Source organism: Lynx rufus, unplaced genomic scaffold (genome assembly GCF_022079265.1).
Source record: "Lynx rufus isolate CCGP_SWC_20201006 ecotype Redwood Valley unplaced genomic scaffold, mLynRuf1.p SCAF_4, whole genome shotgun sequence".
Classification (NCBI taxonomy): Eukaryota; Metazoa; Chordata; class Mammalia; order Carnivora; family Felidae; genus Lynx; species Lynx rufus.
In genome coordinates this window covers 143466285-143486968 of record NW_025814856.1, presented here as the reverse complement: position 1 = coordinate 143486968, position 20684 = coordinate 143466285, and positions in this window count along the sequence as shown.

Below are 20684 nucleotides of genomic sequence, written 5' to 3'. Positions count from 1 at the left end.
TATGTGTTCACCAAACCTCTTTTCTATTCCTCTTTGTCACAGAGGGGTTTTGTATTTCACAACTTCTCAGGTCTTCATGACAAGGTAACATGATACAATGTAGCTGGCAGTGAAGTGACCTACTTCCCCTTCCCGACCTGGTTTAAACAAAACCTCCACAACTCTCCACAAACTCTCGACCTCTATCTTCTGATCACTATTCTTTCCATACTCTTTAATCGTCACTGTCTCCTCATACAACTCTGATTAAATCAGCATTTATTTAGTCACCTTTACATAAATTTGTCACTTTCCTCATTTTCTTTACTGTTTTCAGTTAAGAAACAGTTGTTTATTTCTACCCTGAATTTCGCACATTTCTGGAATCTCTATCGCTGTTTTCTCTGCTTGCAAACGGCTCCTCTCTCTTGTAGCACACGCTAAGTGCATCAAAAAACACAACAAAATCACAATGCTAACATACTGTTCACATACTTTCTCATGAACTTAATACAAGTTTAATATGTGCTTTCCCAGGAATTACAGATGGACTTTTACTAAATATTTACTACTGCATAATTTGACCTATATCTTCCGATTCTCTGAAACAAGTTTTATCAACACCTACCATCTGCGTAAGCTGGAAAAAAATTAAAAAATGGGAAAATGAGTAGGTCAATCTAGCTTAGGAAGTAAAAGAAAAATACCATGAATAAGAAGGAGTAATCAGCTCAGTGTCACACTTAATGACCCAAAAAAGATTCAGCAGTAAGTTCCATGGTGATGAATTGGCCAGATATACCCAAGAGAAGCCAGTAACTGATTTCCTATATCCCAGGAAATGAATACTATAGATCACCTATGAATTATAATGGAACAATGATAAGACACATATATTTTTAATAATGGTAACAGTTTTGGTCAATATATCCCAATTAAAGGATGACAGGTTATATAATAAAAGTATATCACTTTTTGCGGGGGAAGACAAAAATTTCAAACAATTAAAGCCTATGGAAAAGGAAATACACTTAGAAATAAATGTTATTGATCGTTCAACTGAAGTTTATCTATAAAAGAGAAGCTTATCCTGATGATCAGTGATTTAGTTTTGAATCACCTTTACATAAATGGCCAAACCTGTATTATTTTGAAAAGTAATCAATTGAAAACCAAGATCCTGTGAATTTATGTGAGCTAAGAATATAGTCTTTTACTTTTAGGTCTGGTAAACTAGCTGCAGACACTGTAAGATAGCAAAGTGATACATTAAAACATTAGGAATATATAAAAGTGGGGATAACAAAAATCCTAAGCATCACCTAGAATTATACAAGTATTAATTAATTTTATTAATATATTTACGTTGATATGTTTAAAATAACTTTTAATAATAAGGTATAGAATGTTTTTATTATGCATGCTTTGTGCTCTATATGAGAAGCTTTCGTTTTTAAAAATCAGTTATGAGATACCATTGCAGTACCAATTTTAGAGAATATGATTAAGATAAATGGTAAATCTTTAAGGAAAACTGAGTTTCATAACTTTAATTATTATACATACACATTTAATAAATTTTTATTTAACATAAAATTTGTGAGTGTTCATCTCTGTGCATAACAGTCCCTTAAAGGACCTATCAACTCTTTCTAAATTAAAGAATATGACTTTGCTTCAACCCAGATGTAAATCTGCAAGGCCAGAAATCATGCTGGCCACACTAATCATACACAATATAATTAAAACACAAGAACAACGGACAAGTAGTTTTATACACTTGGAAACCAAGTAGGTCGCTAGATAAATGTTCAACATAGAAAAATCAAAAGGTTTCCTGCATGCCAAAAATAATCAACAATAAAATGAAGTGGAAAGAGGGAATTTCTTTGTAATTAAAGACAATGTGGCTACTTGCTTTCACATTTAATAATTAGCTCTTCCAAACAATTAAAAAAAATGCAACTACACAAAAACCATCAGCAACTCTGAAGTCAAAGAATGTTGGAACTTCAAAATAACTCTAAGTAAATAAAAAGAAATCACTGATTCCCTTCAAATCAAACTGAGAGCTGGATGGCAATTATTTATTTGAATTTTCCCCTTATCTCAAATGCACAGTCACTACTTTCTGTCACCGAGTGATGCTATTTCAGAGTTGATGACTTAAACACTCATTTATGATATGAAATTATGCTTTATTTTTACTATTTAGTTTTTCATAGTTTTCCTAATTCTAGATCTGGAAGCAGAAGACTGCTGATTCACATGCTTCTAGAATGCATGCCACATCCTGACAGCCTCTAGCACAAAATTCAACACAAGTATTTGCTTTAAAATGGCTAAGTCTGGAGTTTTTATATATTGATCTTTCTAAACATGGCTCACTTTTAGGGCTAGTAATGGTAAAGCAGCTGATTCATCACAATCTGATACAGAGTTTTCAACAAAAGCGTTGATTCTCTAGTATCCACTCTCTGACCAAGGAAGTCTAAAATTCCCTTAAAAAAAGTGTCATTTATTTAAAAGATTATTTTAAGATATATTTTAATCCAAGTTAGAATATTTTGCTGCTTTCTCGCAAATCCACACAAATAAGACAAGACCTCCTTTTATATACTTTGAGTTGCTTATTACATTGTATTGACATTAATGAAAATGGGTTAAAATATTTAATAAAACTACAGACAGAGGCCTGTATTTGTACCTCTTCTGGTCAATGAGATTCCACCACTAGGATTCTGCCCCCATTTGCACCTTGTATCTGGAGTCTACCATGGTCATTTCCATACCATTATCAGATCCTCGACCAGGCATTTGACCATACAAACCTCTGCTTTGTACAAGAAGGAAACTGATGACCAGGATCTTTGCCAGAATGGCAAAGATAGCAAGCATCCGACAGCTTCCTACAAACCTACAAACCTACATCCACTAGGAGATGGCTGGAAGTAGGTCTATCAAAGCATAATGCTATATGTGTCAATATGCATGAACCCAGAGGACATTATGCCAAGAGAAATAAGCCAGGCATAGAAGAATAAATACTGCCTGATTCCCCTTATATGAGGTATCTAAAATAGTCACTTACAGAAATAGAGAGTAAAATGGTGGTTCCTAGAGGCTAAAGGGAGGGGAAAATAGCAAGTTTCTGTTCAACTATACGGTTTCAAATACACAAGAATAAATTCGAGAGATTCACTGGACAGCATTGTGCCTACAGTTACCAATGTTGTGTTGTGCAATTAATAATATGTTAAGAGGGTAAATCTCATATCAAATGTTCTTACCATAACAACAACAACAACAACAACAAGAATTAATACTAATACTAATACTAAAATCTAATGAAAACCTAAACCCTATGAACTTCATCTCCTTCATCACAGCCTAATAAGTAAGCCTCCTGCTTAGTCTTCCTCAGAAGTTTCTCACCATGTGGGCTGCAATGCATCTTCTTCTAAACATAGCCTCCTCATCTTCCCTAGCTGCTCACCCTCTCAAAACTAGCAACTTTGTTTTCTGGAACTCTCCGTTGATAATACAGACATCCCTTATGTTCTAATTCTTCCCCTTAAACAGTCTCTGAAATAAATTTGAAAACTTAGCACCTTCCCCCACAGCCCTTAATACTTGATGTGTTTTTCAGGTCCTCTGAGATGCTTACAAGGAATAAGCATGCAAACATTTTATTAGGGGAAAAGCCAATGTGAAAGGAAATAGGAAAAGAGCCAGAGAAGGCTGAAAGTGATGCAATATGACCTTTCGTGAAGAAGAGATGGAGAGAAGGAAGGGTGCAAGTTGTACAATTTGAGAAATGTTCAACAAAGTCATCAAGGGGTCCTTACGCCTGTCTGCCCCCATCTCCCAGAAATGATTTACTTTAGTATTTCTGACAGACTCGTGTTGGTAAGATCAAGCTTACACGAAGTGTCACCATGGTGTAAACGTTGTAATGGATTTTAAAGCACAGTGGCTGGAGCCCTTTGTCAATTATGCTCCAGGTAGTAGGAGGTTGCATTCTCATGGGTGCCACACTCAACTCTGCATTACCAGTCAGCTACTACCTTATTTCTCTCTTCATCTTCAGGCACATATTCCTTGAAAAAGTTCTCTCCATTCTCTACTTCTTTACCTCATACCAGTACCTCAACCTTCCTCACCTTGGCTTCTACTTAACCATGTCATAGAAAATGTTCTCGTGAAATTCGCCAATATATTCTTGTTGTTAAGCCAAATGCATACTTTTCAGCTCTTTTGTTAAGCCGCGTTCAAACTGTTGAATACAATCTTCTTTTGAAAGATTTTTTTTTCACTTTCATTTCTTTGCTTGTTTTTGAACTTTAAATCTTGTGAATCTTTTTGTTGATATCTGCTTCTCACTCAACTGCATAATTGATGTGTCTCAGATGGTCATCATCTCATCCTTCTAATCTCTAGGTTCAATTATAATTCATATACCAATTCAATCTGAGTTTAATCTCCCACCCACAACTCTCTCCCTCAGCTTCAGATACAAATTTCCGAATGTTCTTGGTTACCTACATATGTATCTCAAGTGCAGATACAAAATGAATCATTTCCTACCAAACTTCCTCCTGTATTCTGAATCTGTAACGATTATGCTAATGTCTTCCCAATTGCCTGAAAACCCATATGGTCTCTTTATCCCCATAACTGCTGTTCATGTCCAATACATTGAGCCCTGTTAAACCTAAGAACCACTCCCCATTGCCACACCCCTATTTTAAGTCATCGTTGTATTTATCATGAATTACTATAAAATTAGTCTTACTTTATTCCCACCTTTAAACACGTTAATGCATTAGAGGCTATAGCTAATTATTATATTGCTTTAATTTATAACATGTTAGTATTTTTCAGGTTGTATCATATCCAATCTACAAAATAAACAGATGAAATAACTTGAGAGTGAGATTTGAAAAATAAATATCCCAACTCAAATGTTACCACTGACTAGCTATGTAACTAGGACTCTGAATTTCAGTGTCATTATTTTTTTAAAAAAATTTTTTTTTTCAACGTTTATTTATTTTTGGGACAGAGAGAGACAGAGCATGAACGGGGGAGGGGCAGAGAGAGAGGGAGACACAGAATCGGAAACAGGCTCCAGGCTCCGAGCCATCAGCCCAGAGCCTGACGCGGGGCTCGAACTCACGGACCGCGAGATCGTGACCTGGCTGAAGTCGGACGCTTAACCGACTGCGCCACCCAGGCGCCCCTCAGTGTCATTATTTTTAATGGAAAATGGATTGGATTAGATCAGTACAGTCCAAACAGCAGGCCACATACAAAACTAATTATGTGCATAAATTATGTTCAAAAAGAGCACTAAAAAACATTGCTGTTATAATCTGAGAATCTCTGCTGTTTTGCCATTTTAAGAAAGTATTTACATTATGAGAAGTGAAGTAGCCTTCTAACCATATTATCTTACACTCTCACTGTAGTCTTTCCTTGTTAATTCATAGTCTTCAGTGTAATATAGCATTTAATCAACCCAGACGTGCTCTGAAGATGCTGGGCTTCTAGGTATTAGAACCTTTTGACAGGGGATTTGTGCTGTCTGGTTAGTTTTACTGGGAGAGAAAGACACTGTTACTGCTTTATCATTTAGTGACCTGAAGAACCTACACTATTGATAATACAGTAGATCCTGAACATTTTTGTTCTTGTTGTCACACTTAAACCGCATCTTCCTTTTTATTTATTTTTAAGATTACTAAATGGTTTCATTAACATCATAGAATTGAAGCTCAGGTTTGAATTAACCCATTAGACATTCAGGAAATTATCAGGACTAAAACTCATAAGTTTTGCTGATGCTTCCGAAGAGAAGAGATTACAGGACCACCCCCCCCCCCAAAAAAAAATATATATATATGGCTCTGGCTGTTGAGGCCTGTCGCCAGTTCACTAATTACATCCTAGACACTGAAGATGTTCCAATAATTACTTTTTTGTTTGGATTTTTTTTCATATTATTTCTTATAATGGATCAGTGACTTTTAAAGTATCAGAGGGTTTAGTAAACAATCACTTATGATCGTCTCTGTTTAAATTCTCCCTCTTCTCTTTTCAATACTAAAGAAAAAAAAAACTCAGCAAGTCAGTGAGATTCCTAACAGTAATCTCAAAGCAACCACGCTGGCACTTTATACGACTTCCTTCAGCAATAAGAGATTAGGACTACATACAAGTGTGGTTAAGTGACTGGTTTTAAAATTAAGAAATAAAATCCTCTTCATATAAAATTCTCTAATGGTGATGACTTTACATAGTTTGTTGACCACTGTGGTTTAATATGGAAACAATGATAGTAGAGGAAAATTTGTTTCAGTATTCAACACTCCTCTTACAATACATCTTGGGTATTTCTTTACATCATTTGTGACATGATTTGCAAAGGTGAATAATAAAATGTTTTGACAGAAGGGCACAAGAGTTGTAGGAAAATAGGCACAAAGTGAAATGCCACATGTTTTCTGTATGTCAACCCAAGAATTATTACTATAAAGCACATCCTGAAAATTGCATCTCTTTTCATTTACAAAAGATTTTATTTTACTGCCAGTACAATTCTAGAAGTGACTCAGGGACACATTTCATTCCTGATTTATTGCATGTTACAGCACATGTGACCCTTCATTTACACTGAATAAAGGGACTAAATCGATTAGGACTTTACCATTAATAATATTGCTCATGTAAAAAGACTCTTCCTCCTCCAAATCCTGTTCCAGGTTTATAGAAGTATTTGGTAGTATGGGGCCTGTGTTTATATACTAACATTTACCTTTTTAAGAAAGAACAATACAACATCTTTCTGTATTATGGAAAAAGAAAATATGATTTCAGAAATGTGGATGGAATTTGACTTTCATTACCTAATGAACATGACCATTTTATCACTTAACATCACTGAATATCAGTATGCTCATATGCTGGATGGGATGGAAATGCACAATCAAAGGATTTGTGTAGAGATTAAATCCAAGTATCCAAGAGCCAGCCACATACTAAGTACACAATGATGATACTAAATTAACAAAATCCTATTGTTTCTGCTTCCACTCTTTCTTCTATAAATTCCCAAATGTATCTCTCTATCCAAACATAATACTTCTTACATTTTTCTGACTTATAATAGGCAAATATGTACACACTACAAACAAGTACTAGAGATAAAGCAATTGACACAATTTGTTAAAACTGTATCTGCATATCTAGAAGTGTTTTTTTATATTATTTTATTTCTTTTTTTTAAAGTTTTTTGTGTTTATTTATTTTTGACAGCAAGAGAGAGCACGAGCAGGGGAGAGGCAGAGAGAGAGGGAGACACAGAATCCGAAGCAGGATCCAGGCTCTGAGCTGTCAGCACAGAGCCCGACGCGGGGCTCGGGCTCACGAGTTGTGAGATCATGACCTGAGTTGAAGTCCGATGCTCAACCGACTCAGCCGCCCAGGTGCCCCTTATTTTATTTCTTCAAAGTAGGAATAGGGCATTGTTTTTCCATGTGTTTCTTCAAAATATTTTAATTATTCCATGGTTCTTTTGTTTTCCTTTCCGATTTCCTTTGTAATTGTCTGGCTTCTCTTCAGTAGAGGCCACCAGAAACTGAATTAGACTGTTGCATCTTGGAGGGGATTCACACTCAATTTTTAATAGCTGCTTGCTCATTTCTTGCTGGAATGGCAGGGCTTTTCTCTGGCTATTTCAATACCAACAGCAGTGACCGTACAGCACGATCCGTTTTTGCTGCCCATAGAAATTAGATTTTTCTCTCATTTTATGTATAATTTTATACATTTTATTTTCCACTCTTAAGTCTGCATGACATAATATCACACACAACCAAAACACAATAGCACAATTTGTGTTTAAGTATGCATCTCACAGAATAGAGCAATTTCCAGCAGTCATCTCTGAATTACACATCAAGGAGTCTTCTTTGTCAGGAATCTTCATTAGTAAATATTATTCCACTGCAACCTAAACTGCTTCACAATTTGCACAGACATTGAGTCTCTATTGTGTGTTAATGAAAAAAGGCACTAGCAATTCAGAAGGATTAAAATTAATCAGTGGCAGCATCTCATAAAACAGCGTTCTCTGCTTTTGATGTCTGTAAGAGGGTTGTTATATGGGCCAAACTAAGAGTTGTTCTTAATGTGTACAATGAAATACTAAAATGACTTTGAGAAATGGGCAACTGAAAGAAGAATCAGAGACAAAATGATGAAACAACTGTCTGGTTTCTCTCTGGATGGAATCTGTCTCCTCCAAGAGACTTTTTCCTCCACAGACAAATACTACTATCAGCTCATAAAAGCCTTAGCCTCCAGGAGATTTATGTCAATACAGATAATGAAGTATACAAAAAAAATGTGCAGTTCCATTTACTAGCAACAAGCAATTAAGGAATAAAATTTATTTCAAATAAAAATATACCATAGAAAACCCATAAATTTTGTAGAAAGGAATATAGTAAAAGTTGTGTACATCTCTACACAGGTAACTGTATAATGTTATTGAGCAAAAGGTAAGACCTAAATAGTTCATATTTATGCATTGAAGACTCAATTGTATAAAGAATTCCTCTCAAACTGGTCTACAGATTAATGTAATCTCAACCTCAATTTTAGAAGGTTTTTTTTTTAAAATTGAAAAGTTGAAGGTTTTGTTTTTTAAAGAAACTGACACATCAAATCTAAAATTTATATGCAAATGGAATGGGCCAAGACTACACAGTAAGATAATGAAAAGAAAAAAAAGAACAAAACTAGAGAGCTTTTCCAATCAGATATAAAGATGTCTTACAAAATTTTAGTTCTGTCATTTTACCAATGTCACAAGGCTGTACAGAGTTATAACCAGCATAGAGTTCAGAAACAGACCTACACATACATGCACACAAGATTTCTGCCAAAGTTGGTCCCACACAGCAATGAGAGAATGACAGTCATTTCAGTAAATTGAACTGAGTTAAATAGCCATTAAAAAATAATCTTGAGCTGCTCCTTCCAAAATCCACAAAAAGATCAATTCGAGGTATATTTATATGTGAAAGGTAAAACAATAAAGATTACAGAAGATAACATAAGCAAGTATCTTTATAACCACTGGGTAGTAAAAGCTGTTTTAAGAGGATTCTAAATACTTGGGACATGAGCCTAATAAAATTCAAGAGTTTTATTTATTCAAACATACCATTAAGAGAGTGAAAAGGCAAGCCACAGATTAGAGAAGATACCTGCAATCAAATGATTGACAAAAAACTTGTATCCAGAATATATAGAAATGCCTACAGCTCAACAAACAGAAAATAAGCTGTCATTACAAATGAGTAAGACCTAGTTAACTAAGTACTTCACAAAAGAAGATATTCAAATGGCCAATGCAATTATGAAAAGTCTCTAGACTTCTGCCATGAAGATATAAAGTTCCACCTCAATGATGTATCACCACATATCTCTAGAATTGCTAAATTAAAAAAAAACAATTGCTATAATATTCCGTGTATATATGATATTTATAAACAGGAAAGCTTATTCACAGAATACACAGTAATTTAAAGGAAGGGAGAGTGGATTGTGCCTGGGATGGTACAGGAGTGGGGTTTTGCAGGCTGAGGTAGGACTTTTTTGTCTTGCCTACCTAACCTGAGTAGTGGTTATAATTCTTCCACGTTCACTTTGTGAATATCAGTGATTGGGCTGAACACTCATGATGCGTGCAGTTTTCTGTACATATACCTTAATTAAAATGTTTATTTAAAAAATTGAGAGAATAAAAAAGTGAAGAATGACAGTGAATTTAGACAATTCTTTTTTTTTTCCTTTCTTTAAACCACTTTATTGAAGTACAATTGACATTCAAAGACCTGCATAGAACTTTAATGTATAAACTTGATGGGATTGGAGAGAAGAGTACAAGGTTGAATCCACCACAGTCAAGGGCATAAATATATGCATCACCTCCAAAAGTTTCTTCCTACCATCTTTACTTCTTATTAATTCTTCTCTAAAAGAATTTTAGAGACATACAAAAGGGACATACAAAAATGGAACAATAGTCTATAGGAAGTTAATATGCAGAAAAGTGGTTTTTTAACATAAGCAAAATAATAACATGGTCACATGTTGACAGAAATGAAATATATATTGTGGGAAAAAATGCTGAGAGAGAAAGGAGGACAAATATTTAGAATGCCTCTGACCTGAGGGAATAAGGAAATGGGGTGTAGGACAAGTAGAGGCTTTGGTTTTAGGTCAGAATGAGGGTATTTTCTCCATATTAGCAGTGTGAATTCACACTAGATCTTTCATCCTCAAAGTTCCTAAACCTTTCATCCTGTAACTATAACTTCGATGCATACCATTCTCTTCAGTAAAGGGTTTTCTTGAGTTTACTACCTCGTGTGTAATATACTGCTTCCAGTTTGAGGTCTTAGATTCTTTCATGTTTTAAGGTCCAATCTCTTAATTCTTTTATACTCTCTGATCCAACCACATTTCTATTGCACTATCTCAAGACACGAGAGTCCTAACCTTTCACCCTGTCCTCACTGAGCAGTCACCTCCTTTGCATTTCTACTGTGCTCTTCTTGATTTTAGTTTATCACCTCCATATACTTTCCAGATCCATTCTGTGTACTTTGATTGATAAGATCCAAATAGCATGCCAGGTGCAGCTTTATCTTGGTAATGTGCAAAGTTCAAAAAAAAAAAAAAACCGCAAAACACTGTCATTATTTTCAGTAAGTTTTTGATGGTGGTCAATATCTATGGTCATCCTTTTTTTAAAAAAAATGTTTGTTTATTTATTTATTTTTGAGAGAGAGAGAGAGAGAGAGAGAGAGCAAGAGCACAGGCAGGAGAGGGGCAGAGAGAGAGGGACACATAGAATCCGAAGCAGGTTCCAGGCTCCGAACTTTGCTCAGAGCCTGATGCAGCGCTCGAACCTGCACACCATGAGATCATGACAGGAGCCGAAGATGGACGCTTAACTGACCCCTATGGTCACCTTTTTTTTCTTTCTAAATATTGTAGCACATTGAATTGGATATTTTGAACCTACTTACCTTTTGCCAGGTTATAAAAAAATGGTTTATAAAAGATTATACAGAGTCTACATATTATATACATAGAAATATTATTTTTATAGAAAGAATTACCTTATTATATTGGTCAATATTGTGTTCATCCTCACTCTCTTAAGGTGCTTAAAAATATTTACTGGTAACTATTCAATAAGTAATAAGTTTTCATGATGTAGGGCAGAGTTTTCAAAACTTGACTAATCACCTGGAACTTTGTGGGTTCATCACAGCTACAGGTGCCTGAGTCGTACTCGGAACTGCTGAAACACAATCTCCAGAGATTGAGGATCAATATTTTAACAAACACTTTGTATGGTTTTAGTTATTAGCTATGTTTTAGAAACACTGGATTTTAGAGAAGACTGTAATCTTGAAGGTCACTAGAGATTTATGTTTCCTTGGTTTATATGAATGTTGGAAAATTTTATAATGAGAAACAAAATCTAAATTATAAAATACTTACCTTTGGGTAGGTATTTTGAAACACTGAATAATTATGATCCCAGCTGCACAGTCTCCAAAATTTTTGTGTCTCACTCTCCTCATAAAATAACTCTGCTCAGGGCACCTGGGTGGCTCAGGTGGTTGAGTATCTGACTCCTGATTTCGGATCAGGTCATAATCTCACGGTTCGTGAGATTGTGCCCCATGTCGGGGTCCATGCTGAGCGTGGAGCCTGCTTAAGATTCCCTCCCTCCCTCCCTCCCTCTCTCTCTCTAAAATAAAAAAAAAAAAATCTCTTCTCCATTAGATTCCAGAATACCTCGTTTCTCCTCTTCCCCTACATGCCCATTTCTAACTTTTTCTTCTCAGAATTAAATAAGAAATTCCTTCTTCTTTGCAATTCCTTTCACTTTGATACTGCTGAGGTTTCTCTCAGCCAAACTTGAATTTCCTTATCTACAGTATGCATTATCAGCTGCCTACCAAGTATCTATCCCTTTATTCCTATCAGAATCTGGTTTTGTCAGGTTAAGGCTTCTCTTCTACTTTACACTCAGGCAAAACTAACCCCATCCCTACCTCCGTGGTTATTTCATTATTAAGTGATTCCACATATGGCACACTGCCACCAACACTACTGGCTCAGGAATGAGCATGTGAACTAAGATGGCCCAGTATAATTGAATCAAAGAATTTTCATTTCACGCTTTGGGATGACATTTCTCTCCTTCACTCCCACTCTTTCTATCTCAGATTTGAGTAAGGAAGCGGGGTGCCCCGGCTCCTGCCGGTGGCTGTGTATGAGGAAGAGAGCCAGCTGAGAATAAAACAACCTCTTTAAGGGGAACTGAGACAAGACAATCATAGCAAAATGGATTTAGAGATCTGAAGTACCAGATCTGTAACATCACTTTCTGACTCCTTATGCAAGACAAATGTCCTTGTCACTTAATTGGTTTGAGTTTAGTCTCTACAGACATTTTTTAAATGAACTTACTCACTCATAGGACTTTAATAAGTTGAAAAACTTACGTAATTCATGTCTTCTACCCAGAACTTATTCCTGACCACCAGAGGTGGGTAGTACTCTTAATTTACTAACATGTATACTGGGGTATTTAATATTTTCTTTCCTGTCAGTTTACTAAAAAATCAAACTTATTTTTAATCCCACATCATCTTTAATGTTGTGAGATTAAGCACACACACGTATGAGATTCTCAGAAACCACTTTTACTGTTTCCAGATTTTGTAATAGCTCATGACCATTGTCGTCATCCAGCTACTCGTTAAAACGGTGCTCTTGACCCCTGTCTCTCTTTTCCTGCACATTCAAACAGCTGCCAGTCTCTCCACTTCCATTTTCCAGGTCTAGCTACCCTCTTGTCCTTGACTCAGCCACACGCTACACTTTACACTGTTCAAGATTTATCCTCCTAAAGCACCGATCTAATTTTATTACTCCAAATATTTAAAGGTTTCAAAGGCTCATCACTGATTGTTAAAAGTAGAAAACAACATTTATAATGGCCTTTAAGAACTTGTGATTTATATAACAGATTCTAAACTGATACTCATCCCATCTTAATTATATGCTAATATTAGACATATACAACTTTTTCTAAACCCTTTGTATCTTCTGTGTATAAATTTTTCTCTGCCTTTAATACCTGCTTCTTTTAATTTTCCTAACTGGAGAATGCCATCCGTCTTCCCCATTCTACCACTTCTGTGAAGCTGCTCCTTGTCCAGAACACGCTATGACCAACAACCACCTCCATCTTCCATTGGTAACTTTGTATATATAACAATTGTAGTATATTGACATACTCTATTGTTTTTTCATATTTACATTATTTTTTAAAAAAACTTTGAGGTTACTGAGAGTAAGATCTTAAGTCCTATTTGTATATTTTGTGTCTGCCACAATGGCAGGGATGTAGTAGCATGTTTAATAAACACTGATTGAGTGAACTCATGCCCTGGGCTTCTTGATTCTAAGACTAAATCCAGAAAAGGAAGTTCTTCTAGCTCATGAATCCTTAATATTTGTTTATTTTTTTAATGTTTATGTATTTACTTTAGAGGAGGGGAGGGAGACCGAGAATTCCAAGCAGGTTCCACGCTGTCAGTGCAGAGTCTAACATGGGGCTCGAACTCACAGGCTGTGAGATCATGACCCTAGCCAACATCAAGACTCAGACACTTAATCTACTGAGCCACTCAGGCACCCCAATGAATCCTTAATTTTTAAATTAAACTTTGTTGTATAAATTTATGTTTAAGAAACAGATCATATTTACTAGTTAGTCCTTTAATCCTGTCTAATACAATCCTCATAGAATTATAGTCATAGAATACTGCCCTGAATATTCTTCCAATCCTCAACCCCTACCATCAACCTCCTGTAGTTGGGGAATATATAATATATAATATATCATAGTGATATCAAGTTTGTAAGTATGGAAGGGAGATTATTAGTTTGATAGTTCCTGCAGTCTAATATGCTCCATTAGAAATCATACAGGCAGTCAGTCCACCAGTTATGCCACATGAGGTGTTAACATATTACACAATTTATTAACAGCTGTAACGTTTCATCTTGGGATGCTTTCAAACATCTTAGGCCAAGAGTCATTTGCCTCAATTATTCCCAATAATTTATCTACTTCTATTCTGTCAGATAAGTTTATAAAAACAACTGGTCTAAGATACCAGAGGTCTTTCTATTGGTCACAAATATGGTATTAGCTAATTATGTCTCTATGTAGGAATCATTCATATGTTTAAATAATTTCTTAGTGGGACTGTCCTCATATTTCCTCTGTGAAGACCAAAGCAAATAACTGTGTCTTTCAAATGTTTTAATGTTCAAGATTTTTTACACTATAGTCATTGCTGGAACTATTGACTTTTCATTGTGGGAAGTATTTAAAGTATCTAACCCTGCTTTAGATTCTGTGTCTCCCCCTCTCTCTGTCCCTCCCCTGCTCATGCTGCCTCTCTCTCTCTCTCTCTCTCTCTCTCTCTCTCTCAAAAATAAACAGACACTAAAAAATTAAAAAAAAAGATATTAACATTTTATTTTCATTTTAGGACATACCTTTAGTGAGACAGTTCAAATGGGAAATTTTCACCTTGTGCATATTTGGCATGTAGGATTTTTGTAAAATTGATATTGGACCCACCAATAACAGACAGATGTGGGTTTTTGAATTTATGACACTTAGCAGAATCTGTTTCCCCCAGCTTTCTGAGGTGCCTTTTTAGATGTGTTAACTGGGTGCGTAGAAAGGTTCAGGAGAGGAAAACTGGATCCCAAGACGACACCCTGGACAACAAACGTCAATGCATGTTCTTTTTTTGGATTACTTCCTTATCAGAGTTATCATGGAAGAGGGGAAAACTGAATTGAGAATTATAAAATATATTAAAGTGTAAAAGGGTGGATTGGTTTATATAAACTTTCATAAAAGACTATTTCAAAATTTGGGTTTGTGAAATTACAATACGTATAATTCTCTGCTACCAGCATACAACATGGGTGTCATTAATACCTTCCACAATTTAGTCAGTCCTATTTACCTCTGTGTGAACTAACTGCATTTGTGATTCTAAAAAGGGTTTCAAGTTTTCAAGGAACCCATAGCGCTTTATACCCATCCTAGGCTAACTTCATTTGGACTCATTTCTAAATCACACTTGTTTTACCATCTTTGATAGTTGCTATATGGAAATTCCTCCAAGACGGCCTTTGTTTTTTGGCTTTTGACTACTTAGTTGTTCTATCTTTTGATTCATGAAAAGGCAGCACCATTCAAAATGCAAGAAACGATAAAACCTTGCATTTGTTCAAAATTATCATGATCGCTAATACTTGTAAATGAGTAAATGGTGTAACAGAAATAGTTTAAAATAAACCTATCCAGCTCCTTCATTTTTTTTTTCCCTTTGCACAGTACTATAAAATAGTTCTTGGAGTTTATCTCGTAATTGAGAAACTATGTCAGTCTTTTCAGATACTTTGCTGTGGGGTTCAGAATGTCTTATCTTTTTAAAAATCTTCCTTAATATTATTCCCCTAAGTAAATATTTCTCCTTTTAAACATAATTGCAATATCTAGTACTTTTTTCATTCTCAAAACAGCCATCATAGTTCACATGAGATCATTCTTCCTTAGTCTTCTATAGATTTATCTGTGATAGGCAACATTTGTCATCCTAGATGAATAAAATAGAAATTGAGAAATCTCATTATTCTAGTACATTTTTTAAAGCATGCGATCTCTTTTCTCTTTTTGATTCTTACATAATGGGCAAGTGTTAATATTCTAAGGATAATAATCATTACTTTAAAAATCGGAGATCTCCCTCTGTAGGAAATTGCTACTTTGTAATATTTGACAAGTAATATTATTCTGTGTAGAAAATGTCTACAGTACATTTTTTGTTCATGCATTTCACGCTTCTAATATGGAAGTACAGCATGTATTTTCTTGTTAATAGCTTTCCAAATATTTAATATTTCATCTGTTCATTCAAAAACATGGCTTTCCAAACTTATTAATGTCACACTACAGCTGAATTGCACTCATCTACATAACTAAAACACTTCACCAATATCTGGAATTAGGACTCAAGATATTTTATAACTACAGAAGTTATTTATCACCGATAGCATGAAATGCATTATAACAACTCAGAGAATTAACACTCAGTAGCAGTCATTTTCGTCTTATTTATTCAAATCCCTCCTTCCTTTCCTTATATTTTAGGAGGACATCTCATTAGAAACTCTTCCCTTGAATCCAGAATTTCAGACTCATAACATGTAATTTGCTGAGTCAACTCAGCAAATTACTCGCCAGGCAGGGAAGGGAAATTTTGACTGTTGGCGCTCTTGGCATTCTATCATGAAGTTAAATACTATGAGATGAATCAATCACTTTTACTATCTATTCAAAATGCTCTCTTGTGTCTAAAGTCAATGGATTCAAGGGACAGAGTCATGTTGCTGCTACAGGTCTGCTAAATGCTGTAAGAGATAGACTTTTGTCAAGTAGAGTCATCTAGTCTAGGGGATCTCAGGTACCTCTCTAGAGAGAAAATATGATTTCCAGTGAATGCCGGGGCCATAGGAGAAGGGCAAACTTTTATTTACTTATTTATTTTGGATAAAGAGGAATTTTAGCAGTGTAGAGCAGGAAGTTATAGGCCTCTGAATATAACTGTAATGAGTTTGCATTTTTAATCCTTTTTCTCATGTAATAAAAGCTGATTGAGTGTAGAAAATACTACAAACAAATAGAAAATGAAATGGATGAGAAGTTCAATTTCCCTTATTTTGTATGTAAAAAGACAGTACTTCAAAATCCTGTCCTAAGGAGACATCAATTTCTTTGTCTAATAAAGTTTGCTAATGGAAAAAAAAAAAAAGAACAAATAAAAAAGTAATTATGTCTCATCTGAGGTAAATGGGCAGAATGACCACATTTAAGAATATACTGCACGGGGCGCCTGGGTGGCTTAGTCGGTTAAGCGTCTGACTTCAGCTCAGGTCACAATCTCACGGTCCGTGAGTTCGAGCCCCGCGTTGGGCTCTGGGCTGATGGCTCAGAGCCTGGAGCCTGCTTCCGATTCTGTGTCTCCCTCTCTCTCTGCCCCTCCCCCATTCCTGCTCTGTCTCTCTCCGTCTCAAAAATAAATAAACGTTAAAAAAAAATTAAAAAACAAAGAATATACTGCAATGATAATTATCACCTTTACTCTTTTACAGAAACAATTTCTAATACCAATGCAATAGTGTTGCCCGATGGGTTGAAAACTAAATTAATAATATAAAATAATTGACAATATGAAATGCTTGATAAAAGCATCAAAAGCTATTGCTTATCAAATCCTTACCAAATGTGTTCCAAATAACATGTTATACATCTTGATCAATTATATAAGTTGATTTCCACGAAAATGTTTAAATAGTTGCATTTTAAAGATGAGAAAACTAATAGTTAATTTAAGCAACATGCTCCAGAACTGAATTCTGTTCTACCAAGCCAAATTAAAACTGTGCTCTCAAGAACTATACTGTAATGCTTTCTAGCACAGATAAAATAAGGTCCATGTGAATATATCTTTTCTAAACAAGTAAATATTTAAGTTACTTGACATTGAAGAATCAGGGCTTTTCAAGATATGCTTTTCTTAGTTAAACTATTTTATTCAATCTGTTGTTTAATTTAATTTCAAGGTTTAGTAAAACCACAACTTATTTTTTTTTATGTTTATTTTTGAGAGAGAGAGACAGAGCGTGAACAGGGGAGGAGCAGAGAGACAGGGAGACACAGAATCAGAAGCAGACTCTAAGGTTCCAAGCCGTCAGCACAGAGCCAGACGCAGGGCTCGAACTCACAAACTGCGAGATCATGACCTGAGCCGAAGTCGGATGCTCAACTGACTGAGCCACCCAGGCACCCCAAACCACAACTTAATTTTTAAATGAGTCAGGTTACTATTGCAATTTGTTACAAATATTATACTAAATACAGGCATAGTAGAACTCAAAGATATACTTCATAAGTGTTCACATTAACTACAGGCACAAAAACCTTTGCCATTTTCCTACTACTCATAAATCAGATGTAAGTAGGTGGCCATGATATAATAACACTCCTTTAGATAAAATGAATTGCTAAAGGGAACTATGAATGATTTTTTTTTTTGGAGTCCTCAAGAATCACTGTCTGAAGTTAATAGTTTTGAAACAATAATCATTCAACCTTCTAACATCTAATGGCAATATTTTGGTGTGTCTGGGTAGCTCAATCGGTTAAGCAAACAACTCTTATTTTTGGCTAGGTCATGATCTTCCGGGCTGAGATCGAGTCCCACATTAGGCTCCTTGCTAACAGCAAAGGAGTCTGCTTGGGATTCTCTCTCTTCCTCTCTCTCTTCCCCTCACCCACTCTCTCTCTCTGTCTCTGTCTCTGTCTCTGTCTCTGTCTCTCTCTCAAGTCATAAATAAACATTAAAAAAAACAATGTTTAGTTTGTTTACCTGGAACAAAAGTGCTCAATGAATATTTGTAGAACTGTGAATGACATGAATGGATATTTCTGCACAAGAAGTTAAAAGTCTTGCATAGTTTTATAAAATTTTATAGGTTTACAAGTATATAATTTCATTTGTACATAGCAGCATTTCTAGTAAACACCAATAAATCTGAGTAATAATTAGGAAAGCTCAAATAATAATGAGACCATAGCATTTGGCTTATTTCATCAGTGCTGAATTTGTAAGGCTCTTTTTTTTCACATGATTCTTTTTTGAGTTAGACAACCTTTGCCAACTTTTATTTACATTTATTATATGTCTGAAGACCCACCACATGTCTTTTCTTTCTCTAGAGTGTCCCAGAGATGCAAGTGCTACAGAATTATGACCTAGGTATAAATTCCAAATCCCAATATAGAATTCAGGGCAAGAAAGGGAAGTTTATCCAAAACTGATTTTGAGCCACTATTTCTTTTTCAAAAAATATCCAAATTATATTCATAGAAACTCTTTACAGTTAGGTCTTATTCACACTACACATTAAAAGGTATGAAAACTAGAAGAAATAAAGAAATCAAGCAACTTTCCTAAATGACACAACTCTGAGATCCGAAATTTGAAACTAGATATGTTTGCCTTTATAACTCATTATGCTTCAATTCACCAATATGTGGACAGAGTATTCAAATAAAAAGGCCCCTTGCTTCCAAGAGCTTTTCTTATTAAAACATTTTAGAGTAAATGAATAAAGATTTAATATTTCTAATTATGGTTTTATTTCTGTTTTCTTTAGTGGTTGGAGTTTCAGTCACTGGTGCTTACTGGTTAAGAGTAACTAGACTTTTGGGAGTGATCACTTTGTAGTATACAGATGTCAAATTACAATGTTGTACACCAACAATTTTGTACAACATTACAATGCTGAAATTTCTATAATGTGAAAAAAAGAGGTAAAAGCAGTTTCTACTTCATCCTCAAAATTATTTGCTTCCCAAAATTTAATAAAAATTTGATTTTTTTTTTTTTTTGCTGAAGGAATTACAAGAGTTTTACTATCAGTTCAGAGAGATTTACCTGCCTAGTTTTAACTTGTTGTTGACATTTTTTTAAAGGCAGTCAACCAGACTACAAAATATAATGCAGTAAGACAGAACCCAGTCCACTCTTTAAGGCAATAAGTATGACAGAAAGTCCCCATTAACATATTGTCAGTTTTCCTGCTCACTTATCCATTGGGACCTCCAGATGCAAAATTATATTTTAGAACTTGATAGTTACAATAAAAAACACTGATAATAACAGTAGAAAATATTTCTGTTCACCACAATTATAATTTATAGGTCACGGAATTAGTGATGAGGGTAGTAAGTCCATTACAGCCACTAAGTTAACACCAATTTTTAATTACTCATAAATTAATACATCAGAGGAAGTGTCCTGTTATATATCACAGTGTGATCCAAGTAGTATATTTTGTATTGAAAAACTTGAATTATTTAAGTATGACACTCAAAATTTGGTCAACACCAAATGCAACCATATCGATTGGCAAGTAGGGATTCGAAAGAGACATAAAGGAGCTTAATTGAAGTGTTTTTGACATAAAAGTTTAATTGCACAGTAGATCCAGTCTTAATAAGGAGACTGTTGGAAAAGATTAACTTAGATGTAGGAGCAGTACCAGTTGTTATAGAATTATGAGTATAGCAAAATACGAGAAAATGAATAAAAATAGGAATAAGATAGAAAATATAAAAAGATAGTATTTTAACTTTTGTGAAAAGATGGGAAATTATTTTTAACCTTAATAACTTACTTTATAAATTGGGAATTCTCAACATCTATTAATAAACATACTTTATTTAGAAATTATAAATATGTTTTTAAATATGTTTTTATCTTTTCTGGGTTAAGTGAGGAAATTATTAAGTGAAATAGTTCTGAAAGGATAGGAAATGTACCAAGAGCAGAAAGTACTGATCTGCAAAATAACAATGTAAGAGTAGATTTAGTGGTATGTTTCAAATTGGTGAATTAGCCATAAGTTTCTTTCTTTCTTTTTTTTTTTTTCTGAGAGAGAGAGAACAT